The 25,287-nt window shown below is 51.0% G+C and overlaps 1 protein-coding gene across 9 annotated transcripts in view; it reads left to right on the top strand.

Moving 5' to 3' along the window:
- The window catches only part of LOC118215651 (transcription factor SOX-6-like), a 192,447-nt gene that overhangs the window by 41,643 nt on the left and 125,517 nt on the right, over nt 1–25,287 (top strand). For 2 of the 9 annotated variants that reach the window (XM_035396572.1, XM_035396570.1), the window contains exon 1: nt 18,853–19,085. The exons of 5 other annotated variants lie outside the window; for them this stretch is intronic. The gene's annotated coding sequence lies outside the window, so the exon portion shown is untranslated. Of the gene's footprint in view, nt 1–18,852; nt 19,086–24,221; nt 24,432–25,287 lie in introns of those variants that run through there. 2 more of the 9 variants (XM_035396573.1, XM_035396571.1) reach the window with 1 other exon arrangement.

Here is a 25,287-nt window from a genome sequence, read left to right as displayed (position 1 = left end):
CCGCGCTGACGTTCCTCTGCGTTCAGCCCCTCAGTCGCCAGCGCTGCCTGGTTCACCAGTTTATTCTCTTTTTTTTGTGTGTGTGTGTGTTTCCAAAGATCAATTCATTATCAGCGCCACATTAGATGCGCTTTAGAGACTAATTTGAGTTTAACAACTTGAAAAATAAGAGAGGGGGGGAAATGTCCTGTTCGGCTTTGGCGGCCATGCGGCGGCTTCAAACGAGCCCCGTGCCCCCCCCCCCCCCCGCCATTAATGCCACCAGGCCGGCGGTACCCTCGTTACTTCTCTCCGCATAATTGATGAGCTGGCGGGCGCCCGGGGCCGTTCGTATCGCTCATAAACGCGCAATAACCCCCCCCCCTTCCGTTCCCCCCCCCCCCCCCCCCCCGTTCCCCATCTTTAATAACAATCAGTTCAACTCGGCTTGAAAAAGTCGTTCGCCCCCAGCGAGTGTGGAGGACTAACGGGCGGCCAGCAGGGACAGGGTCAAACCGAAAGGCTTCTCTGTCTCTCTCTTTTTTTTTGGTTTGACTGAGATTCGGGGGGAAAAAAAACTGATTCATGGACGTCCTCGTTGGCGTTTGCGATGGCCGTGTCGCATAATGGTTAGGGGGGGGGGCCGGGCTTGAAGTTCCAAGGTTGCAGGTTCGATTCCCAGCTGTGGTTGATGCCGTTGTCACCTTGAGTAAGGTACTCAACCTGAAATGGTTCAGTACATATCCAGCTGTATTAGTGGAGTGCATGTAATTTGATGCAGGCTGTGTAAGTCATTCTGGACTAAAGCATCAGCTAAATGGCTCAAATGTGAACGCGCAACATGTACAATCCTCATTTTTCAACTGCACATGCAAACCTGTTTTGCTTGGATTAAGTGAGACTCTTGTAATAACGGGTTAATAACAATAACACTGTTGTAATAAGACACTCCGAAGGTGAGATATATGAGCCATTGTTGTGCTTCAAGGAAGTCATTATTTGTATTTATTTGTATGTGTTAAACTGAACAAGATTTTTAAAAATGCTTTCGGTGATCTTTTATTTTGACTGTATTCCTGAAATAGAATATTAATATTATTAATAATAATATTTTATTGCCGGGACTGCTTAACATACCATAGCCATCGGTTTTAGCTGTAGGTTTTACCTGAAGACATAACATGAAACAATGTGTTAATCTTCCAGCTGGAGTAAATCAGTGAATGACTTGCAACTTTTTTGACTCCATTTTCTCCATTTTCATCCTTACTTCTTTGATTTTTCTCAGTTTTTCTCCTTAACGTGCTCTGAGAAGACGGTTTTGAAAATGTGAACATTAGAGATTATTTTTCTCTAACTCTGAACCTTCTCTCTGGGGGGAAAAACACTTTAGAGCTGGCTGTAGTTCATTTCCAATCAACTTGCAAAATGACTCCTGCTTTCTGTTGTCTTTCTCACCTTGTTTTATTGAGTTTGTTAGTTTCTGTGCTGGGCTGCTGTCTTTCTTGCCATTTTTTTCGTGAGTTTTTCTCACCAGGTTTGTGTGAGTTTGTGTGTTGGGCTGTTGGTGTGTTGGGCCGTTGTCTTAACCCCATGTTTTAGTGAGTTTCTGTTGGGCTGTTGTCTTAACCCAATGTTTTAGTGAGTTTGTGTGTTTGTGTGTTGGTGTGTTGATCTGTTGTCTCTCTCCCCATTTTTGTGTAAATTTGTGCGTTTGTGCGTTGGTGCGTTGGGCTCTTGTCTCTCTCCCTATTTTTGTGTAAATTTGTGCGTTTGTGCATTTGCGTGTTGGGCTCCTGTCTCCTGTAGTAAAGCCCCTGCTCGCGAGGCCTGTGAGCTCCAGGGCTCTGGTCCCTCTCCAGTCCTGCCAGGGATCCGTTCGCCCGGTCCCCCATTACCAGGCGCTGTCATTCAGACACACGGTGTCGGCCTGATTTAAATAAAACGAAATGAAGACGGTTGTTTCTGGTCCCCTGGCTTCCCTCGTTGCCGTAAACATATGCTCTGCCTCCGCGCTCCTTCCCTCCTTATTTATGACTTTAATTTGTTGTGTGGGCTGCGCTAGAAATTAAATTTAACACAATCCTCCCTGGGATCCTGCCATATAATAACATGGTAATTCCTGTGTATCCTTTTGAAAAATGAGGAAATTAATTCCTCCTGACAAGTTCTAATTATTCCAGTGTGAACGGTGAATCCACTACCCCCGCTCTCTACCGCTGCCCCCCCCCCCCATACCCCCCTACCCCCCCACCGGCCCCCGACGTGTCGGAGGCAGAGAGAGAGGGGCTGCTGCCGGCATTCGTCGAGGTGCTAACGCTGACCAGCAGTGCGTTTAATTTGAAACATGAGCAGACACCTTTCAACACACCTTCCTAATGTTGAAGTGCTTTACACAGATTAATTCACTACTTATCTGGCAGCTGTGACTGAGCGGGGTGGGGGGTGGGTGGGTGGTGGGGGGGCAGTGGCATTACAGCAGGGCAAAGTGGGCACTTCTCTCCAGGGTGTGTGTGTGTGTGTGGCAAATTAGTGTGTGTGTGCGAGTGAGCGAGCGAGTGAGTGTGTGTGTGTGTGTGTGTGTGTCAGCGAGTGTGTGCATCAGTGAGTGAGTGAGTGTGTGTGCGTGTGTATGTGTGTCAGTGAGTGTGTGTGTGTGTGTATGTGTGTGCGCGTGTGTGAGCAAGCGTGTCCATGCGTGGGTGCGTGTGTATCTTCACCCTCATGTCTCTTAATTTCGTTGGACTGTGAGGTGGAGCCCCATGACAGTCAGGTCTGAGGCCGAGCAGAAGAGCAAGGGCTGCTGGGAGTTCTCATGAAATGCTAATTTAATTAGGCTGTCATCACGCCGTGGTTGTGCGGTACGAGAATGCCTACAGGGACAACACCGGCAGAAATTAAGGCTCAGCTGACTAGCGTTAGCCAAACTGACCCCCCCCCCTCCCCCCCTCACCTGTTCACCTGTGCGCTGGAGCTCTGATCATACCCCCTCTTCCCAAAAGCAGAGTCACAGCTCCAGATCCACCCCCCCCCCACCCCCCCCACCTTCAGGTCCACACCTGCGAGCACAGGCTTTGCACACAGTCCGCTCTCCCACACCTGTCACGCTCACCTTGCAGGAGACAGAATTATTCAGACTGGCTTAGTGTTCCAGGTCGGGGAAGGTGTGGGGGGGGGGTTGGTACTCGATGATCTGGCTGTCTTGTTAAACATACTCCCCTTGTTCCTGGTTTCTGACCTGTTGCACATTCTCCAGCATTTTGGGGGAAAAAAATGAAACCGTGTTGAGTTTTCAGAGGATAATTCCAACCCCCCCACCCCCCATCTATCCTCTCTTTCCCTTTAACTCATCTCTCTTTCTTCAGCGCCCTTAACAAAAATTGTGACCCCTCGCTCTTGACAATGTGCCTTTGTGCTTTCATTGATTTCTATTTTATTTTACTGCATCGTCTCCTTTGTCATCCATTTTATTGTTAAGAAATATTTTTCCTCTTCAGATTTCGGGAATTTTCTTTCAGGGTCGTCTTTTTTTCCCCTGTGATTACCAGCTCGTTGTTTTCGAACAAAAGGCTCAAACCGGCACTTCCGCGTTCCCGAAGCGAACAGAAATCGCGCTCTGAGGGCAGAGAGGGGCCCTCCATAAATCCTCCGCTCGCCGGGTCATTGATTAATTAATCGGCTGAGATTAAGGAACCAAAGTTGTTCCTGTATGACACGGCGAGACAATTACACCGGGAGGCTGGTTCATGTTCAGAAGGATATTTAATCTCCGGGCAATGAGGGAATGTGGATATCGGGGTCCAGCCAAGTGGCACCCTGGTTAATGTGAGCTGTGTGGCGTGTGTGTGTGTGTGTGTGTGTGTGTGCGTGTGTGTGTGTGTGTGTGTGTGTGCGTGTGTGCGTGCGTGCGTGCGTGTGTCTGTGTGCGTGTGTGTGTGTGTGTGTGTGTGTTTGAGTGTTTGTGTGCGTGTGTATGTCTGTCTGTGTGTGGCTGTGTGTGTGTGTGTGTGTGTGGACTGAGTCCAGTTAGACAGGTGTAAGCTCACTGTAATGTCCTTAATTAAACTAAATTTTGTTAACATTCTGACCTCCTTTCAGACTCCCCTTGTTCTGTAGAACACAGAGTTTCTCCACTGCACCGTCTAAATCTTTTATAACTCCAAAAATGAATAGCATACCCCTGACTCATTTTTGGACAAAGAATGGTTACCTGTTTTTTTGCCGAACAGAAGCATTTATCCAGAATGGCTTGCACTGCTCACACACATATATATATTTTTTTATTTTATTTAACATTTTATCCCTTTATCTGGCTGTAATTCAGCTCCATAGGTTTGGCTCCTTACGTTCAATGGCTTTGTCCCACTTAGGATCTGAGTCTGCAGTCTCTTGAGCTCCCAGAGCAGTTGTCTTATTGTTAAACCCCAGTACCAAACCTCGCTAGAGTGTTTTGCTTCATTAATTTCGCTTAAATAGAATTTATTTTGAAAGTGAAAGACAGCCATCGGCCATCTTGTGTGCCTGTGTAGGACTTTATAATGTACTGTAAAATGGCATTCGGTCGTGACACAGGGATTGGTTACATGTTGACAGAAACAATCTCTGTTTTTTTCTGGGGTGTGATGGGTTTAGACCTGTAAGAATGTGTAATGGGAAAATTTGCTTGTTTTTTTTTGTAAAAGTGGGTAAAAAGTGTGTGTGTGTGTGGGGAGAGAGGGAGAGAAGGCAGGGGGGAGAGGGAGAGAGAGGTAGAGAGGGAGTGAGAGCGAGAGAGAGGGAGGATGAGGGAGAGAGAGAGAGAGAGAGGGAGAGAAGGAGAGCGAGAGGGAGAGAATAGGGTCTTTATGTTTCATGGGTGGGGTTCCAGCCTGACTCACAAGGGAGGGGCACAGACAAGGCCTCCACCCTGGGAAGTGGGGTGGGGGGGGGGGATATCCTGCCATCCTGCCTCCCAGCTTCCCATTGTGGCTGGGAGGGTGAGTTGTCCATCACCTCACTTGCGATCAGCCCCCCCACTCCTGCTCTCCCAGACTGTTCTGTGATCAGGCTGAGGGGCTGGAGAGGGCAGGACCCGGCTAAGAGGGCTGGGACAGGGCAGGCTGATGGGGCGGGTCAGTGCTGAGGAGCTGGCAGGGTGTGGCCAGGTCAGGCTGCCCCGCCCCGCCCCGCCCCGCCCCGCCCCGGCTCGTACCACACACGATCTCTCCCTCCTCATCCTCGCTCCCGTATCCACAGAAACCGCTGCCCTTGAAGCGCGAGGAGGCTCTAAATATAAGCATCGCTCTGAAGATGCTTTTAGTGGCTCGGATGAGAGCAAACACAGTGTGCTGCACTCGCTCTTTCCTTTCAGCTCTGTCTATCAGCACTCCCCTCTTTCCTTCTCCTCCGTCTCACAGCGCTCCCCTCTTCCTCCAGACCTCCGCTCGTCTGTCTGCCACTTTCACCAGCTTTTCTGGGAGACTGTGGAGCTGAGATAATACACTCCAGGAGAGAGGCCCTGTTTACACACTCACACACACTCTCTTACACACACACACTCGCTCTTTCTCACTCTCACACACACACAGGCAGACACACACACTCACAGACACACACACACACACACACACACACACACACGCGCCGCTGCGGGGCACGGTTCCTGTCTCACTAAAGCGTGATGTGTGTATTCATGTCTGACAAAGGGCCTTCGGAATCATCCTCTCCTATTATCGTCATCTCTGGAGCCCCGGCCTTATCGCCTCGGCAACATGGACATGACAGTCAATGGGCGAGCCGGGATACGAGAGAAAGAGAGAGAGAGGGAGGAATACATGTATTCATGTCCGCACTCGTCTCTTTACATCGGTGTATGAACCGAGACCGCTCTTCCTCCTTTTTTTATCTAATCTATTTTGTTTATCGCTGTTATTTTCTGTTCTGTGCTTCTCTCTCTTTCTCTCTCTCTCTCTCTCTCTCTCCCCCTCCCCCCCCCCCCCCCCCAGCGTAGCGTAGCGTTCGTAAGGACGCTCCCGGGCCGGTTCCCACCCAAACCGCGCTGCTCCGCTCATCTCCACGCTTCCTCTCGTGCGCTCACAGCTGACTCCTGTCATTTCCGTCGCCAGAAGAAGCCTCTCTCTCTCTCTCTCTCTCTTTTATTTTTACCGCCTGCGTTTCTCTCGCCGCCTGCTTCCTGTGCAAACAGGAAGGGGATGGGCTGGGTGGCGTTTCTTTTTTAACGCTCCCAGCGGAGGAGGAGGAGGAGGAGGAGGGGGAGATGCGCTCGGCTGGGTCTCTAGAGTTCTCTGTTGTTTTCTCGCATTGTCACCGTGGTGACGGGTGGGTGTTGCGCTCGGTGGAGGGAACCAGGGCCCGAGTCTGGCCTCAGACACCTGACTGTGCGGAAAGTCTCAGTGAGAGCGGGTGGGGGGGGGGTGGGGTGCGACTGAGACTCGTCACTAAAGAACCGCTGTGTCTCTCTCTCTCTGTCTCACACACACACACACAAACACTTTACTCTCCCTCTCTCTCTGTCTCTCTGTCTCTCTGTCTTTCACACACACACACACACACACTTACTCACTCACCCTCTTTCGCTCTCTCTCTGTCTCTCTCTCACACACACACACACACACACACACACTTACTCACCCTCTCTCTCTGTCTCTCTGTCTTTCACACACACACACACACACGTACACATACACACACACATACTCACCCTCTCTCCCTCTCTCTCTGTCTCTCACACACACTCACACACACACATACACACACATACACACATACACTCACACACACACACACACACACACACACATACACTCACACACACACACACATTTACTCACTCACTTTCTTCCTCTCTCTCTGTCTCTCACACACACTCACACACACACACACACACTTACTTACCCTCTCTCCCTCTCTCTCTGTCTCTCTCTCACACACACACACACACACACACACACACACATACACTTACTCACTCACCCTCTTTCTCTCTCTCTCTGTCTCTCACACATACACAAACACACACACACACACATACACTTACTCACTCACCCTCTCTCTCTCACACACATGCACACTCTCTCACACGCTCGTCTCTACCTCCTTCAGCGTAGTGGGAGGAAGAGGAGAGGCACTGGAGATCTCCCTGTCACGCCAGTCACAGAAACCCAAACGCGCTGCCCCGTCACCATGACGATGTCCCTGTCAGTTATAAATGAGTTTGGCTCTTCCCTTTTTAAGCGGATGATGATTGTATCAGAAGTGATGCAATGAGATGAACCCCCGTCACTGGCAGGCACGTAACAGGTGTGAGCGATTAGGATTTCTTCTCAGCTTGCTGTCTGTAATGGCTCTTTATTACTTCTGTCAGCTGCAAGCTTTTCAAATACTTCTGTTAAAACTGCAAAAAAGCGATGTCTTGGGAAAACATTTTTGTATGTGTGTGTGTGTGTGCCTGTGTGGTTAACCTCATTTTGTCATGTAATAACGCATGGAAGCCAGCATTCCACCCTTAGCTGCCAATAGCTGACACATCGGCTCAGAACTGAGGCACAGCTGACGGCTATCAGGTATCACACATACAGACCTCACTTTGTGCTCATCGCCATAGTGATAAAAGCAATAAAAGCACACTTATACGTCCAGTAGCAGGTTTTAACGTGGGATGCCCAGCACCTTCAATGGTTTAAAAGGACATTACAGTGTTGACTCCCCAATTTACTATTTACAGTGATCGCACTCCCTCGCCCCTTGCTCCGCCCAACCCCCCCCCCCCCCCCCCCCCCCCGCCGAAGCGTTTGCCAACTCGGGGCCCCTCGTGTGCTGAATTCCCAGAATCCTCAGTGGCCCCCTCCCCAGATGGGCTGCAGATGGACCACCTTGTGCACTGTCACAAACAAAGATGTGTGTGTGTGTATGTGTCTGTGCGTGCGTGTGTGTATGTGTGTGTGCATGTACGTGTGTATGCTGTTTGTGTGTGAGTGTAACTTTGTACTGTGGCTGAGTTGAGCTGTTGGGTGTGATAGAGACCCCCCCCCCTCCCCCTCCCTCCCCAGGTGTGCAGCGCTGTATCTCATGGTGCTCACACCGTAGAAGACTTCAGCCCCCCCGAGCTGGAGATCCAGCGCGCCCGACCTCTCTGCTCTGCACGAATCAGAGACTGTGTTCAGTCCAGGTCACCTCCCCTGTGCGTTAGAGTCCCCCTGTCCCCCCTCTCCCACCGTCCCCTCTGCACCCCCTGCCCCCCCTGCCCGGGCCGTGTGTGTGGAGATGGCAGCCGGACTTGATGCGCAATGCCGTTGCCCACCCCCCCCGTCCTCCCCGTCCTCCCCCTCTCCCCCCTCTCCCCCCTGACCCCCTGTTTGGGCCGTGTGTGTGTGTGGAGATGGCGGCTGGCCTTGATGCGCGATGCCGAATCCTTCGCGGTTTTAACACCGATTGTTCCGTCGGCGCAGAAGCTGTCGAGTGGCAGCGGCGGTTTCTTCACCCCCCCCCCCCCCCCGCCCCCACCCCCACCCGCCCCCTCTTGCTTGTGATTGTAAGTGAGAGCTCTTTATCTGTCGCGCCCCTGACAGGAACACGATCCGGCGAACGGAAGAATCGGAACGCGCCCTTCCTCTGTTTGAGCCACCTTCTCCGGGTCCCGCCTGCGCCTCCCCTAATTAGAGACACCTCATTAAAAACATCGGCATCTGTCCTTTGAAGCCGCCGCCTGACGGTCTTTACGGAAACCTGGCGCGGGTGCTCTTTGATGCCGTTTTTATTCTGTCCTCAGACCGAAGGCTTTTTGAATAACGGAGGTCATTTCTTTTGATTATCCTCTCGCATTCCAGTTTTCTGCAAAAAAAAAAAAAAAACCTGGCCAAATTAAAAATCGCGATTAACAAAGAGCACCGCAAAGACATCAATGTCCTGTTTTTTTCAGAGGAAGTTGGATTAATTCGCCCCCCCGTTCGTTGGTAAAGAATGGCGAGGAGGAGCCTCGTTTTGTTTCAGCTCCTGTTGTGAACGGCAACGGGCAAAACAAATTAGCCGTTCTTGTTAAACGCACTCGAAACAGCTCAGATAAACCCAGCTCTCCGTTTTTACCTTTTTTAAAAATGATCCTGCAGTTCTTTCTTCTGTGGGAAATGAAACCCATTTGAATTTGCCGACCTTCACGGGTACAATCGACTGAGCGGAGTTTTATGGGTTTATTATAAATATATTGACTTCCTCCAGTAATCTCAAAATGAATGTCAGGCTTTGAAACAGATATGTATGCTGGAAGGTTAACTTGCTGAGAATGTGTGAGAGCACGGCGTTCAGGTTTTGAAGATGTGAAGTTCTGTCTCCTCTAATCTTTCCTGCTGGCAAGTGGCTCTGTGGCTGTCTGCGCTGCAAGTGATCTGTGGAACTATGTGGACTTCCTCTTTTGGAATAAACCCAGGGCTGGGGAAGGGTTGAGTTGTACATGTGAGCAGAGATATTTTTATTACCCGGAGAGAGCGGGGAGCAGAGAGAGAGCCTCCGTCTCGATAAACTGGGTCGATCCGAAGTGGCACCTTGAATTTGGTGAAGCTGAGATGAGCATTTCGTGTTTCTCTCGCCAGGCCCGAGTCTGGAGTCTGGTTTAAGGGGGGGGGTGGGGGGGCCTGTAAATGACTGGGTGCCCCCCCCAGTTCAAGGGGGCTGCAGAGTCCTGATCATGCTGGGGTGGTCCTCCATGGGCCAGTGCTAGCCAGTGACTGTGGGCGGGGCTAGGGGAGAGGCTAGAGGGGATAGGGGAGGAGATTGGGGAGGAGCTATTAGACGGGATAGGGAAGGGGTTATGAGATTGGTTGGGGGGGGGGGGGGGGGCTAGGGGAGGAGCAATGAAAGGGGATAAGAAAGAGACTAGGGTGAGTGGTGCAAGGTAGCTGTCTAGTACAGTGCTCAGGAATCTGGTCTTGTCACTCAGAGGTTGTGGGTTCATATCCTAAGTGGGGCAGTGCGGCACTACTCTTGAGCGACAGTTCTAGATTATTCTAAGAATGTCTGAGCAAATATCCTACTGAATTAATATATTGTATGTAAAATAATAAATACTGTATAAGTACTTACATAAGCTGTATGAGTTGTTCTGGATAGGAGTGCCCGCTGTATGCCTACATGCTAGCTGTGGTCTGTGTGACCTGCTTGCCATTTACTCTCTTAGGAAAGAGTGGGTAATCTTCACAAGTCCCGGCCCAATCGCACAAACCTGACGGTGTAGAGTCAGTGTGAGGTCACCACTCCCCCCCCCCCCCCCCCCCCCCCCCCCCGTACCGCCACAGAGCGTACCGTGTTTGTGTCACTGCACCTGTGGAAGGGGGCTGTTTTTCGGCTGTTACCTGCCACCACCTGTCTTAACCTGCAGAACCCGGTTTCCACTCATCCAGTCTAGTGGGCGGGGCCAATAGGAAACTACCAATGACTCTCACAGGTCCCGTCAGCTTACAATGCTGTCAAATGTAAAATATAACGTGTTAATACATTAACAGCATTTTTTTAAAATAACAGCCGTTTTGCCTGGTATGACTGGCCGTTTCGTAACTATTTCCTTTTTGTCGGCGGCTGAAGTGGTTACTGAAGCACCCCGCTGTGATTAATCTGAGTAAACTCATCGCTACGGACCAAAATCCACATCCTTCTGTCAGGCCAATGTCTGTTTTAATTACATGAGAGATTGAGACAGAGAGAGAGAGAGAGGGAGGGTGGAAGATAGAGAGAGAGAGAGAGAGAGAGAGAAGGAGAAAGGGAGGGGGGGAAGAACAAGGTCGCAACAATCGGGCCGAGATTAAAGACCCACCCCGGGATTGCCCCTTTCACTTGACCTGGGCTTATTGTGTGTGAGAGAGAGACCGAGGGAGGGAGGGAGGGAGGGAGGCGAGGGAGAGAGAGAGAGAGAGAGAGAGACCGAGGGAGGGAGGGAGGGAGGGAGGGAGGCAAGGGAGAGAGAGAGAGAGAGAGAGAGCGAGGGAGGCAGGGAGAGAGAGAGCAAGGGAGAGAGAGCAACTGAAATGGAGAGAAAGAGACAGGGAGGGAGAGAGGAGAAGAATAAAGGAGAGAAAGGGTAAAAGTGACAGAAATGAGGCAGAGTGAGAGAGGACTGATTCTATTAGAATCTTAAAATGTGTGTATTTTTTTGTTTTGAGTGACTGAGTTGGGTCCGGGGCGCTGCCTGTCCCGTGACAGTATTTAGGCTGGCGGAAACGTCTCCGCCTCCCCGGTTTTAGCAGTCTGCGTAGTTCCCCGAGCGCGTTTTCTGAACGAATGGGCTCACAGTCTCCCTCAAAATGCCTCTCCCCAGCTTCTCAGACCGCAGAGCCGGGTGAGCTGATGGTGGAGCTTACGCCCTGCGCAGTTTAGGGTTGAGACACGACCGTATTTGTGTTTCAAAAATAACTCCTTTTGCTTTTTCCCATAAGGAATGGTGTCATTGCTATTGTTGTGAGTCATGATACTTGGAACGTATTTAAATGTCTGGTCCAATCATGGTTATTAGGAATAATGGGATTTTTTTTTTTGTGTATAAACGAATACGCTCACTGTAGAACTCATGCTGAAAGATGAGAGCAACAAGAGGGATTTAATTCTCTGTTAAACTCTTCTGATGTTGTTTTATGTTAATACTGAGTGTGTGGAAAAGGCTGCAGGTTAGACACACTTACAGGTGCAGTGTATTAATAAGATTATCCCAGTGTGTTTATGGTGGCAGAATACAGCAAGTGTCATTTTTTTTGTGCTTGCTGTATATTTCAGTGAGAGATAGAGACGCAAAATAGACACGCACACACCATTCAAGCAGTTTAGGAAATGAGGTGTGGGGCTCCAAAAAAGATGCTGTATTATTCATGTACTGAAATGGTGTGTTTGTGTGTGTATGTGGGTGCGTGTGTGTGTGTGTATGTATGTATGTATGTGTGTGTGTGTGTGTGTTTGTGCGTGTATGCATTTGTGTGTGTGCATGCGTGCGTGTATCTATGTGTGTGTGTGCGTGCTTGCGTGTGTGTGTGTGAGATTAGATAGAGAAAAGGGGGGGGTGAGAGAGAGAGAGAGAGAGTGTATCTCTGCCAGTCTTTGTCTAATCCCACTTGTAAGGTGCTCCTCCGCTCGGGTGTTATCTGATGTAATGAGAGGAGAAAGCGCTACGCTGAGATTGTTAATTAATTTAGTCTAACGAGATGAAGACAAATGGAGCTCGCTGAAGGCTGACTGAACGAAGGAGATGGACCCTTTTTAGCGTTCTGCCGCCCCCCCCCCCCCCCCCCCCCCCCCCCCCCCCTCTTCCTCGCTGTCTTCATCGCCGGCGAACCGGTCTGTTTTTAATCCGTGCGCGGCCGTGGCAACCGTCAAACTCATCCTCAACCGTCCCGCTGTGCTCCTGACAGGACCGGCAAACACCCTCAAAAAGTTTAAACATGATTCGGAAAAGTTTAAGATTATTTTATGAGTCTTGGCATGTTTGGCAAAATCATTAAATAAGTGTTAAATCGTTAAAGAAGCGTTCAGCGAAAGTGTGATTTATGTTGTTTTGCTGTGTGTTTCGCTGTTATTGGAGTCATCGTTCACTACGATGTTCTTAATCCTGAAAGAGGTTTTTTCTTTCGCTGTTGTTGTTCTCCATTCAGAAGCACCATTGTCAGATCTTTCCCTTTAACTTGTCCTTTCTGCAAAGAGAGAGAGAGAGAGAGGCTGTCTTAATCTGGGACGCCCCGGGCCTAAGGACATGCCAAAATGTCTTCCTTGTGCGAAGGACCCTTTCTCTCTTTCTTTCTCTCTCTCTTTCTTTCTCTCTCTCTCTGTCTTTCTCTCACTCTGAATGGACTGAGGGCTAATGCGGCTCGCTGGCTATTTGTGCGGTCAGATAAAAAAAACGGGGGGGGTGGTGGGGGCGTGGGGGGGGGGGCGGAGGTTTGGACGACAAGAGAGAGAGAGAGAGGGAAGAGGGAACATTTTTTATGAAGCCGGGCCGTTGTCTTCGCCCGCTCTGTCTTTCGTGAAATCGGCGGTCTGTCGAGGGCTTTTCCGTGCGGACGGCGCCGTGCGAAGCCGCCGGGCCGGCCGAGCCGAGCGGGACCCGTCATCACGGCGCTCATTGTCTCCGCGCCGCGCTCCTCAGGCCGCCAACAATGGCCTGCTGATTGTGCGGAAGACACCGGAACAATCGCGTTCTGTGTGTGTGGTGTGTGGTGTGTGGCGGTGGTGGTGGGGCAGCATCTTGATGTCCTCTGCGCATTAATGGACTCATTATTGTTATTCTTAGACCGGGGAGGGGGCTGGGGGATGGGGGGGAGGTGGGGGACTGGGGGGGGGGAGGGCCTCAGGAGAGAGCATAGTTTCTGACGGTACGTCATTATTTTTGCAAATTTCGATTAGCTCATCATGTTTGTCTGTGCGGAGACAATCATAGTTAATTAAGGCGATGGGGGGGGCTGTGGGGTGGGGGGTGTGTGTGTGGGGGGGAGGGGGGGGGGGTGGGGGTTGTGTGGTTCCTCTTCCTGCTGTCTCGCTCGTGAGTTAAAAGGTGCCACTTGACAGGCCAATAATATGAAGAAGGGCGACGGAATAAAAGGTGGATTAGGACCGTTGCCGTAGTAACCCCAACTTCCATCTGTGAGGGAACAATGGACTTGTGTTCCTCCACCTTGGCTTCTTTCAAAAAAAAAAAAATAAGAGAGGGACGGAGAGAATGAGAGAGTGAAAAGAGAGAGAGAGAGAGAGTGTTCTGAAAGGACAGGACCACTTTAACAATGGAGTGGGATCTGGGGGCTAATGGGTGGTGTGGGGCTAGTTGTTAGCGGAGCTCGTTGGAGAACAGAGGAGATGAAAGGTCAGTGTGTAATCCCAGGGCCATAAAGGTCACTGTCCACCCCCCCCCCCTTTCCTTTCTTACAATAGCAGTTTATTTTGTGCCTCCATTTGCCCCCCCACCCCGCCCCCACACCAACCCTTCCTCCACTGCAAACATTCAAGAGCCAGACTGTGGACTGAGTACCTGCAGCTTATCCGTTCAAAACGCTCGCGCTAAGAAGGTTGGAGAAACGGCAAGAGAGAAGATCAGACCTCAGCGGAGGAGTGAAGGCCGGCCTCGTGGCCTAGTGGCGGGAAGACTCTGAGCCTCACAGCCCCACGGCGGGAAGACTCTGAGCCTCACAGCCGCGTGGCGGGAAGACTCTGAGCCTCACAGCCCCACGGCGGGAAGACTCTGAGCCTCACAGCCGCGTGGCGGGAAGACTCTGAGCCTCACAGCCGCGTGGCGGGAAGACTCTGAGCCTCACAGCCGCACGGCGGGAAGACTCTGAGCCGCGCAGCCTCGCGGTCTCCTGTCCTCGCCGCCGGAGAGGTCCTCGCTGCCCGGGACTGTAAGAGCACGGGCCAGCCTCATCCCACAGGTTTGGAGGGAGAACGTCGCTCCCTTTCAGAAGAGAGCTGTCAAATGGCAACTTCTGCACAAAAAAAACTGGGATTATTCACCCATGGGATTATGGGAGTTTTTTTTTTTTTCAGCATGATTGTGTCCAGGTTCTTTTATTGTCTTGTTTATTTTTTGAATTGGAAGCATTAGCCCCATTGAAACCGGCAAATAAATAGCAAAGGAGGTGAATCACTGAGACCCCCCCCCACCCAGTTTCTCCACCGTGCTTCTGGCCCAGAACTACTGCTTTTATTTTGTTGTTGGTTTGTTGGTGTTTCACACCCTCGGTCACAGGCTGAGCGCCGGGGTGTGGTGTTGGAGTCGCTCATGCTAACATGCGGTCTGGAAGGCCAACGAGAGGGTTAGCCAGATATTTGACAGCCCGCGGAACTGAGCTGTGCCATAGCGGCAGAAACCAGCCCGCGGGCCAGCCAGCTGCTCCCAGAAACGGGCGCCTTTCGACGTGTCCCACAGTCACTTCCCTCTCCCCCACACACCCGGGGGCCCGGGGGCAGGCTGTGCCAAACACAGAAGCCCAGGGAGGGAGGGTTCTAGCTGTAACAACTCTGGTTCCAGCTGTAACGATTCCGGTTCTAGCTGTAATGACTCCGGTTCCATCTGTAATGACTCCGGTTCCCGCTCTGTAGCACCAGAGGGTTCTAAGCGCTCCGGTTCTCCAATCCAATCGGCCCCTTTGCTCTGTTGCTCTGTAACTCACCCCCAGTTCCCTGCCCCCTCCCCCCACCCTCCCCCCCCCATATTCAAACAGTCAGTGCTTCACGGTCTCCATGGCACTCAATCAGCTACTACCCAACCCCCCCCAAACCCCCTGACACTTTCCTTCTGAGCAAAGCCTTTCAATTTAGATTTCAATTAGCAGCAGCTATAATGTCAGTTTTGTGATTAAGACTCTTGTCCTCCTGGAATCACACCTTTTATATGCTTTTTTTCGTCCTCCCTCTATCCCTCCCTCCCTCCCTCCTTGCTTCCTTCCTTCCTTCCTTCCTGCTCGGCAATCAGATAGGACCTGATGAGTCTCGTGTGTAATTAGGGAAGTTATTGAATAATCAGACGGAGCGACGCGATGCTGGGGGAAAGCTGTGGGCTGGCTGCCAGGTGCTCATTGTGCATTACCTGCAGATCACCAGGCAGAGAGGCCCTCTCAGAACCCAGTTCTGACTCTCTTAGAACCCAGCTCTGGCCCGCTCAGAACCCAGCTCTGACCTGCTCAGAACCCAGCTCCAGCCCATTCAGAACCCAGCTCCGTCCCCTGCTCAGAACCCAAATCCAACCTGCTCATGTGACGAGAGAGGGCCAGCACTAGGCTCTTAGCCAGAGATAATAGCAGCTGCTAAAGGGGGATTTAATTGACTCATGAAATGATCCAGCTTGTTTCTCTGTGACAGTACTGTGCAGTCTGGCCCAGCCTGGGTACTGCGCTGTCTGGGGGGGGCTGGTTGGGGATGTCCGCTCCAAACCTCTAATTTTCTCTTGCTCTGAGCGTTTGTTGCTTCTCAGAGAAAACCTGAAGTGAAGTCATTTTAGCACTGCATGTTGGCTCTTCATGTGTTATTTCAGGGATCAAGGAGCACCCCTTTTAAAAAAAAGAACACACAGTGTTTATATCCTCCAAACCCCAAGCTGCAGACAGGAGTTTTGTTGTTGGCGCAGTGATTTTTAGCAGTGTTGGATAATGAGGGAACAGACAGAGGACAGAGCTGCTGTGGCTCACCAGTGGGAAGGCGAGAACTCAGCGAAAACTCACAAGCTTTAACTCAGTCAAACTCAACAGAACTCACAAGATTGAACTCAGTCAAACTCAACAAAACTCACAGGGTTAAACTCAGTCAAACTCAACAGAACTCACAAGATTGAACTCAGTCAAACTCAACAGAACTCACAAGCTTTAACTCAGTCAAACTCAACAGAACTCACAAGATTGAACTCAGTCAAACTCAACAAGAACTCACAAGATTGAACTCAGTCAAACTCAGCGAAAACTCACAAGATTGAACTCAGTCAAACTCAACAGAAATCACAAGATTAAAATACAATTCTAAGGACAAAAGATTACACAGAACTATGAATAGTGTATGCCGTGCACGTGTACGATATAAATGAGTGAAATCAGTGGCACTTGTTTTGTTTTCATCTCTGTACTTTTTTCATTTATTTATCGCATTCAGAAATGGGTCTTTAAAAGAAGAAAAATCTTTTCTGACACGCCGTTGCTTCCGTCTCACTCTGCATTGTATCGGTTTTAAAAGGCAGTTTGTTAAATATTTACACTAAAACCGTCTCAGTTTGAGGTGGAAATGACACTGGGAACGAATCTGCAAAGCCATCTGCAAGCATTATGCTTTCATGTCCTTTAATAATTGAATAAAATGTGTTGTTTGTTTCCTTTTAAAATTCAACTTTGTCTTAAATAATATAGGTGTTGTCGTGAGGTGTAAGCAGTGTGGTTGCTTGACTTGACTGTGCAGGGGGGGTGTTTGGTGTAAGAATGGATTTTTAAATTTGCCTCTCAGTCTCTTAATAGTGTTTCAAAGGCGCAACTTTGATATGGGCTAGAAATCTATTAACAGGTTGAAGGACACCTTTTTGACTCAGCTTGCAGTGCTAAAATCTCTGCCAGTTATTTTTTGGTATTGCGGAATTTTTTTTAGCCAGAATTAAAAACAAAAAGAAATCCTTACGGCATCAAATAATTTAAAAAGTCAGCAAGGACATTTATACAGTGTATTGTGTTAATCATTTTGATTGATTATTGATATTGGCTTTACTGGTGCGTGTATGTAAGCACACAGAAATATCATAGAAAAATGTTCCACTTTTTCCTGTATCACTGCATTTGTTGTTTTACCGTTAAAGATCTTTGCTCCTTTTCCCAAGATACACGGACTGAATTAAAACAAACGAGAGAAAGCTTCGCTGTAAATAATAACTGTGAGTACCTCCACGTTTGAACGGTTGTTACAGCTTCATACTCAGCTATAATTAATGAAGCCTAATCATTTATTGAAGCTCATTTTGTCTGTTTTTGGCCGCAGGGTTAACTGATCCCTTCTGTCTTAAAAATACATAAAGCCAGATGTGTCAGCCCATCAGTGCACTGTTCTCCTGAAATTTTAAATCCCAGCCCTGAAATGCAAAAAATTGAAGGCTGTTTAAATGTTTACTCTCTTACACTTGATGTTTGAATTTCAGAGAATGTTGAAACCATATTTTATGCTGTTATTAACTGAAAGGTTTGCTGCATGGTGGAATACACATCACTGGTCCTTTTTTGAAAATCCACGTTTGTTTTATTTTGTTTTGTTTTTCTTGTTTTTTTTGGGGGGGGGGTATTGATATTGCAGTTTATCTGGATAATTGATTCCTCACCTATTGAAATCATCATAATTCGTAATGCCTTTTTTAATAGTCTATTTTGGTTCTGGCGAGAGAAGGCTTATGAATGAAATAAGATGGCTTTGGGAATGCATTGATAGCTTAGCTCCACTGAGCAGCACGCTGAGGGTTGGCCTGGCCTGCTCTCTGCCCGTGTGCTGACTGTATTTAAGGCTCAGAGATGGCTTAACTGGCCAGAACCTGCAGTCTGTCTGCCGTGTACCATGTATATTATTATAGGGTAATAGAATTTGCCCTGTTTACACCCAGCGCTGAGGCAGGAGCCAGTAAGAGTAGGGTTAGGGTTAGACGCGTGTAAGGGCTTCTCTGGTTGGAGGAGAGAGGTTAGACATGTATAAGGGTTTCTCTGATTGGAGGAGAGACTAGACGTGTGTAAGGGCTTCTCTGGTTGGAGGAGAGAGGTTAGACATGTGTAAGGGTTTCTCTGATTGGAGGAAAGAGTTTAGATGTGTGTAAGGTTTTCTCTGATTGGAGGAGTGAGATTAGATTTCTGTAAAGGTTTCTCAGATTGGAGGAATTGGCTCTCACTAACACCCAGAGAGAGACAGAGGGAACCTGGATGCAGTGCAGCAGGCTGGTGGGGTGGGGGGGGAGCTTGTGCCCTGCCCCCTCCCCCCCACCCCCATCCGTGGACATATTGCAACAGATGACCTTTGTCAGGCCCCAGCTATTGTTTGCAGATTGACTGCACACTCCTCGAGCTGCGACAGTCACATCTGGTACCTTTAACTCTGAGCGAGAGAGAGAGAGCGAGAAAGAGAGAGAGAGAGAGGTGACAGAGAGATTGATGGAGCGACTGTATACTTTAGCAGTATTTACAAATGTATTTCCTGCCAATAAAGCATTCTGAATTTTTGAAAAAAAAAAAAAAGAAAAAATGGAGAGACAAGGGAAACGGAGAAAAGGAGGAGTGCGGAAGGCACTGCACACGCTCCGAGCGGAGGCACAATCCCTCTCCACTTATCAAATATTTGTTTGGCCTTCACCAGCTGTTTGCCTTGGTCTGTTTGCCTTGCTTATTTCAGGCTATTTTTGTCAGGTGGAGACGGTATTAGCAGGGATCGGGCGACGGGCGGAGTGCCTCCTCCCGCGTTAATGCGCCTCCTTATTTTATTTTTCATTATTTTACTCCGTCCTTTTCGTGTGTCTCATATGACTCAGTCTCAGCCGCGGAACTATGAATAGGTTTTTTTATTTCCCCGTTATGTTTTGCTACCTTTAATTCCCGCTGATTGGTTCGGGGAGTTAATCCTTTGCCTTCTTCACATTGTAATGATGCCAGGTAATGGCCTTTTTGGTGTTTTTTTTTCTGTTGTTGTTGTTATTTTAAGGAATTTGGGTAATACTCTGAAACAGCCGGGCCAAGAAATTGAGGATTAGTGAGGATTGGCAGTGGTGTTCTCTGTGAGTGGCGTGCGCTCCAAAACTCTGCCTTTTTAAAAAAAAGGGGGGGGGGGGGAGGCGGGGGGGGGGGGGGGGTCCTCTGATGCAGTGAAAACGTGACTGTCTGTTGTGTTTTAGATTTCGTTTCCTTGATGGTGAGTTTTAGCATTTGGCCAGGTAGGCCAACACGAGTTAGAGGTTACAAAGACTGGCTTTGTTTGAGTGCGGTGGGGGTGGGGGCGGGGTCAGGGGTAGGGGCGAGGGGTGGGGGGGGGGGGGTGTCTGAAATGGAAGAATAATTTGAGATTAGCAGATTATTATTTTAGGTTTTCTCCTTGCTGCAGAGGCTGGGTCAGGAACAACGCGCATGGCCCTCTGGACCCACCCCGTAGCCGCCGGGTCCCAGACGGGGGTTTGGGGGCGCAGGGTTTGGGGGCTCAGGGCTTGGGGGCGCAGGGTTTTGGGGGCGCGGGGTTTGAGGGCGCAGGGTTTGGGGGCACGGGGTTCAGCCCGGCCCGGGAATAAAGGGAACTTTTGTTTGTGTTTTTGGGAGAATGGTTTTTCCTTTTCGCATCGGTCTGCGTCTGTCTGAATCGAGGGACGAAACAAAAAAGGAAAATTCATTAATCTTTTCTGAATGCCCAGTTTCCGGAGTTTCTAAGTTTATATGTGTGTGTTCTCCACCCCTCCTCCCCCCTTGTCTTTTTTTTTCTCTGTATGCTGAATGTTGGGGTTTGAACAAAGGCCACTGTAGTTTTCCATCTTAATGAGTAATGGAGAAATGCATGAGGGTGGTGGCAGGCGGTCGGGTTGGCCAGGCGGTGAGGTGGACGTCTTCTCGACCAATCAGCCGCTGACGCTGACGCCGGCCCGGCTTGCAGCTCAGAGCGGGACGAGCGTCACGTCTCTCTCTCTGTTTCCAGCCGCAAGCTTTACTTACCGCTGTTTCACGTGTAGTTTTAAGGGTTTTTTTCTTTTTGTTCTTCTCTCTTTTTTTGACAGCGCGAGACCAAACGAGTGAAGCTGTGTTAGCGGCGCTGAAGGGGGAGCCGCGCGCGGGTCTCTGCTGGCTGAGTGTGCCGGCTGTCACTCAGACGGTTGGCGGTTACTCAGGCGGTTACTCAGACGGTTACTCAGACGGTTGCTCAGACGGTTACTCAGGCGGTTACTCAGAAGGTTACTCAGAAGGTTGGCGGTTACTCAGGCGGTTACTCAGGCGGTTGGCGGTTACTCAGGCGGTTACTCAGACGGTTACTCAGGCGGTTACTCAGAAGGTTACTCAGAAGGTTACTCAGAAGGTTACTCAGGCGGTTACTCAGAAGGTTACTCAGAAGGTTGGCGGTTACTCAGGCGGTTACTCAGAAGGTTACTCAGGCGGTTACTCAGAAGGTTACTCAGAAGGTTACTCAGACGGTTACTCAGGCGGTTACTCAGAAGGTTACTCAGAAGGTTACTCAGAAGGTTACTCAGGCGGTTACTCAGAAGGTTACTCAGAAGGTTGGCGGTTACTCAGGCGGTTACTCAGAAGGTTACTCAGGCGGTTACTCAGAAGGTTACTCAGACGGTTGGCGGTTACTCAGGCGGTTACTCAGGCGGTTACTCAGATGGTTGGCGGTTACTCAGACGGTTACTCAGGCGGTTACTCAGAAGGTTACTCAGACGGTTGGCGGTTACTCAGGCGGTTGGCGGTTACTCAGGCGGTTACTCAGACGGTTACTCAGACGGTTACTCAGGCGGTTACTCAGACGGTTACTCAGACGGTTACTCAGACGGTTGGCGGTTACTCAGGCGGTTACTCAGACGGTTACTCAGGCGGTTACTCAGACGGTTGGCGGTTACTCAGGCGGTTGGCGGTTACTCAGGCGGTTACTCAGACGGTTACTCAGGCGGTTACTCAGACGGTTACTCAGATGGTTGGCGGTTACTCAGACGGTTACTCAGGCGGTTACTCAGAAGGTTACTCAGACGGTTGGCGGTTACTCAGGCGGTTGGCGGTTACTCAGGCGGTTACTCAGACGGTTACTCAGACGGTTACTCAGGCGGTTACTCAGACGGTTACTCAGACGGTTACTCAGACGGTTGGCGGTTACTCAGGCGGTTACTCAGACGGTTACTCAGGCGGTTACTCAGACGGTTGGCGGTTACTCAGGCGGTTGGCGGTTACTCAGGCGGTTACTCAGACGGTTACTCAGGCGGTTACTCAGACGGTTACTCAGATGGTTGGCGGTTACTCAGGCGGTTACTCAGACGGTTACTCAGACGGTTGGCGGTTACTCAGACGGTTACTCAGACGGTTACTCAGGCGGTTACTCAGACGGTTACTCAGACGGTTGGCGGTTACTCAGACGGTTGGTGGTTACTCAGGCGGTTACTCAGACAGTTACTCAGACGGTTGGTGGTTACTCAGACGGTTACTCAGACGGTTACTCAGACAGTTGGCGGTTACTCAGGCGGTTACTCAGGCAGTTGGCGGTTACTCAGACGGTTACTCAGACAGTTACTCAGACGGTTGGTGGTTACTCAGACGGTTACTCAGACAGTTGGCGGTTACTCAGGCGGTTACTCAGGCAGTTGGCGGTTACTCAGACGGTTACTCAGACGGTTGGCGGTTACTCAGGCAGTTGGCGGTTACTCAGGCGGTTACTCAGGCAGTTGGCGGTTACTCAGGCGGTTACTCAGGCAGTTGGCGGTTACTCAGACGGTTACTCAGACGGTTGGCGGTTACTCAGGCGGTTACTCAGGCAGTTGGCGGTTACTCAGACGGTTGGCGGTTACTCAGGCAGTTGGCGGTTACTCAGGCGGTTACTCAGGCGGTTGGCGGTTACTCAGACGGTTACTCAGACGGTTACTCAGGCGGTTACTCAGACGGTTACTCAGGCGGTTACTCAGGCGGTTGGCGGTTACTCAGGCGGTTACTCAGGCGGTTGGCGGTTACTCAGACGGTTACTCAGGCGGTTACTCAGGCGGTTACTCAGACTGTTGGCGGTTACTCAGACGGTTACTCAGGCGGTTACTCAGGCGGTTACTCAGGCGGTTACTCAGACGGTTGGCGGTTACTCAGACGGTTACTCAGACTGTTGGCGGTTACTCAGACGGTTACTCAGGCGGTTACTCAGGCGGTTGGCGGTTACTCAGACGGTTACTCAGGCGGTTGGCGGTTACTCAGGCGGTTACTCTGGCGGTTACTCAGATGGCCGGTGGGACGGCGGTCGTCCCACATGGGGAAGCCCCCGCCGTGCTCCACACTTAACCTCGCGTTTCTGTTCCTCGTATCTGCTGTCAATCAGCACAGTCCCGTGCCAGGCTTTCCTTCGGGGGTGGGGGTCACTCTATTCACCCTCCCCCCCCCCCAGCTTGACAGACCTGTCACATTTCTGCACACTGCCGGTCACACCCCCTGCCCTGCAGAAGGAGGTCTTGGTCACGCCCCCTGCCCTGCAGAAGGAGGTCTCGGTCACGCCCCTCAGGTTTTGGTGGTTTTAATGAGGCGCTCGGTGTAACCGCGCTCACCGCGGCCCAATCAACAGCCTCGTTTTGGGCGGAGCTAATCGCCAACCTCGGCTTTTCTGACCGACGTGTCGCACGATGTGGTGCAGTTCGGAACATTCCGTCCCATCCGCCCCAACACCCCCCCACCCCGCTCTGTTCGTTTTTATTAATACATTTTTTTCTTTATGACTTTTAAGCCCTCCTCCCCCCTTCCCCCCCGCCCCTGATTTGGGCCTTCACACTTTCTTCCAAGCATCGGAGTCCAAGAACACAAACACTGACTGCGTTTGCGCTTTGTGTGTTCGTCCAATGAAATCGTCCCGTTCTGAACAGAAGGGCGCTGGAAATAAAGGGATGGATATGTGTGGGGGGGGGGGGTCGGGTCTGTTTTGGGGGGGGCGGGGGGGTGTGCGGGAATAGAGCCACTTAATTAAAGTGCCGTTGAAGGTAATTTCCTCCATTTTTTTTTGCCCCCACAGAAATCCGTTTATGAGATGCGAATAAAAGGAGAACAAAACTGCTTTTCTTTTCATGGGTGGGGGTGGGTGTGGGTTGTTGGGAGGAGGGGGGGAAGGGGGGGGTGCGTTACTTGCAAATTTTCCAATTTGGGTGAGCGATGCTGGCGAAGCTTCCTATTTTTGGAAGAGAAAGGAGCGGGGGGGGGGGGGGGGGGGGGTACGGGAGTGGGGGGGGGGGGGGGGTGTAACTGTGGGAGAAAGCGGGCCGCTGTGTGTCCCAAACAGCGGCGGTACCAGCCCATTGCCCTTCTGCCAGCGGTGACCTCATCGCCCCCCCCCCCCCCCCCGCCCCTGTGGTCCGGCCCTTTCCTCTGCCCCAGGAGGAGTGGCTCCCTCATTGTTCCTGCGTTTTGGCCCGGGCCTTCTCCTCCACTCTTTTGGGCTCCCCTGTTCTCCTCTCCTCTCCTCTCTCTCCTGCCCCCCCCACCCCCACCCTCCCCCTTTTCTCTCCCTATCTGCTCATTGTGGATAAAACTTGTGAAGCCCTCCCTCCTTCTCGGCCTCTCTTTCTTGTTCTCCTTCTGTTTTTCTCTCTCCTGCTCTCCTGCTCTCTTGCCCTCTTTTTCTTGCCGTCTCTACCTCCTTCTCTCCTTTTCTCTCTCTCCTTCATTTCATCTCTCTCTATGTGTCTCTTCCCCCTCTCTCTCCCACTCTCTCAATCTCCCACTCTCTCCCTCCCTCTCTCTTTCCCCCCCCCCCCCCCAGCATTCCAGTCCTCTCTCTCCAGTCCGGATCAGTGTGGGGACTGTGGGAGTTTTTTTAGTTTTTTTTTTTTTTTACACTTGATTTGTTGAATCTGAGCTCTTTGCTGCAAACTCCTCGACGGCACAGAGGAAACCTGTCTTTATAAATGACAGAAAGGTCCTGGAACTGAATGGCGCTTTGTTTACTGTTTTCCTAAAAGGGGGCCCCCCTCGATATTTCATCTGTCCCAGCGCCCTTTCTCCCCCTCAACAATGCCTGATTGTTTCCGCCAAAAAAAAGAAAAAAAAACTCCTCAGGTTCCTCGGACTGGAGCGCTGTGTATTATATTTTCCTACCGAATTCCGATGTGCTTTACCCTTCCCCAGAGCTCACCCAGGGCTCATAACTTAACTGTCAGCCGGCGAGCCGGACCACAATGCTCCACTGTTGCTGGGCAAACACGCTCCGCTGCGCGATGGCGGTAAAGTTTGCTTAGCGGCGGCGGCGGCGGCGGCGGAGGCAGAAGGCACTCTGGGAATCGCGGAGTCCCCCACGTAAGGCCCGAGACCTCGCCGCACTTTAGAGAAAGAGAGAGAGTGTGAGTGTGTGTGTGTGTGTGTGAGAGAGAGAGTGTGTGTGTGTGTGTGTGTGAGAGAGAGAGAGTGTGTGTGTGTGAGTGAGTGTGAGAGAGAGAGAGTGTGTGTGTGTGAGTGTGTGTGTGTGTGTGTGAGAGAGAGAGAGAGAGAGAGAGTGTGTGTGTGTGTGTGTTTGTGTGTGTGTGAGTGTGTGTGAGAGAGAGTGTGTGTGTGTGTGTGTGAGTGTGAGTGTGTGTGAGAGAGAGTGTGTGTGAATGTGTGTGTGTGTGTGTGTGTGTGTGAATGTCTGTGTGTGTGTGTGTGTGTGTGTGTGTGAATGTGTGTGTGGGGGGGGAGGGGGCAGCTAAAAACAACTAGAAGCTTTTTTCTTTTTTTTCCACGTCTCTCCTGAGTCCCTCTCTCTCTCTGGACGTACAGCGGTCCCCCTCCTCCTCCTCTTCCTCCTCCTCCTCCTCCTCCTCCTCTTGGCGGTAATTTCCCCGGTGCGCGTGGCGTGGGCTGGCGGGTGCGCGGTGTGACTCAGCGGCGCGGTCGGGACCGCCGCTGGGCCCTCGTTCCAGAGCGCCCTCCTCCTCCTCCTCCTCCTCCGGCTCCCTGACAGGCACGGGGGGGGCGGGGGGGGCTGTGTTATGCCGTCCGGCCTCCGAGAACCAAATCCCTGGGTGAAGCCCAGAGCGTTCCCCACAGAGGTGGGTGGCGGGCGAACGTGGTGCGGGAGCGAGCGTGTGCGGGCGAACGCGTGGGGGCGAGCGCGCGGGAGCGAGCGCGTGGGGTGACCCGAGGGTTTTGGCTGAGCTTCGGCGTCCCGTCCAGA

This window comes from Anguilla anguilla, chromosome 16 (genome assembly GCF_013347855.1).
Source record: "Anguilla anguilla isolate fAngAng1 chromosome 16, fAngAng1.pri, whole genome shotgun sequence".
NCBI classification, from domain to species: Eukaryota; Metazoa; Chordata; class Actinopteri; order Anguilliformes; family Anguillidae; genus Anguilla; species Anguilla anguilla.
This window is presented reverse-complemented; position numbering and strand designations above follow the sequence as displayed.